Below are 1,256 nucleotides of genomic sequence, written 5' to 3'. Positions count from 1 at the left end.
TCTCTCTCTCTCTCTCTCTCTCTCTCTCTCTCTCACACACACACACACACACACAATTTACTTGATAGTTTACTAAGTTTTGTTTTTCTATGTGTGTCCATATTCAAGCAAACACCAGGGAAGGCAAATGTTTCCCTTTCCGAGGGTGTCCCCTGAGGGTTAGAACACAAAGATACCTGTGTCCAAGGCATCATCGAACATGAGGAGTGAGTCTAGAAAAGATAAAGAGAACCATAGAAGGACACGGAAGTGAGGGCACCCTGGGGGATTATCTTATAATATTTCTGTAGTGAGAGGGTAAGGGTCTTTCAAACAGGGAGCAGGTGGGAAGGTGGAGCTTGCATGATCCCCAGAGGAGGAGCATTCAGTTTTCTTGTTGATCAGGAGGAGGCTGAGCCTCCCTGGAGATGGGAGGGACAGTCTGTATCTTTTTTTCTTTTAATTGTTATTTTTATTTGGAGTCCAATCCTAGTAAATCTTTTCCAACCTGGCTTAACCCATAAAATCCCAGTGTGTTTTTCTTCTCCAGAAATCACTATCTTATCCACCACCCACCTAGGAGGGTGAGAAGATTTGTCTAAAGACAAGGCACTGGGGATTTATCAGTTACATGGACATGCTACCATCAGAAGTGGTTTCCCGGATACTTGTCATATAATCGGAATAATCTTGCTTCCACGATAGTAGTGCTGCCTTGATTAATAAAGAAAGAAACAAATACATGGCTTACTAGAAATTTTGGGTCTCTCCCGGTAAGAGTTTAACCACGCACCTGAATCCTGGAGAGCCAGTCATCAGTCGGGACTGACAGGTTTGCTGAGCCGCAGTCGTCCCTGTGCTGAGCAGACAGCACACATCTCCTGAGCAGCAGAGTGCCTCCCAGTGAGCAAGGCCAGCCTACTAGGAAATCAATTGCCTGACAAAGCCCAGCTCAGAAATGGTTCACAAGAGAGAGCTCTGCAAAGTCCGGGGCCCTGAGACTTGCAAGCTCTGCCGGTGGCCCCGTTCTTTTCTTCCTACCTTTCTCCATTCACTCTGGCTAGCAAAGCTCACCATCAGGAAGTAAAACCTAACATCTCCCATTCAAAGGACTAACATGGATTATGAAAAGTAAGAATAGCTGGGCGATGGTGGCGCATGCCTTTAATCCCAGCACTCGGGAGGCAGAGGCAGGCGGATCTCTGTGAGTTCGAGACCAGTCTAGTCTACAGAGCTAGTTCCAGGACAGGCTCCAAAGCCACAGAGAAACCCTGTCT

Source organism: Microtus ochrogaster, chromosome 5, assembly GCF_000317375.1.
Source record: "Microtus ochrogaster isolate Prairie Vole_2 chromosome 5, MicOch1.0, whole genome shotgun sequence".
NCBI classification, from domain to species: Eukaryota; Metazoa; Chordata; class Mammalia; order Rodentia; family Cricetidae; genus Microtus; species Microtus ochrogaster.
The sequence above is the reverse complement of the archived record's forward strand: the minus strand, read 5'-3'. Positions refer to the sequence as shown.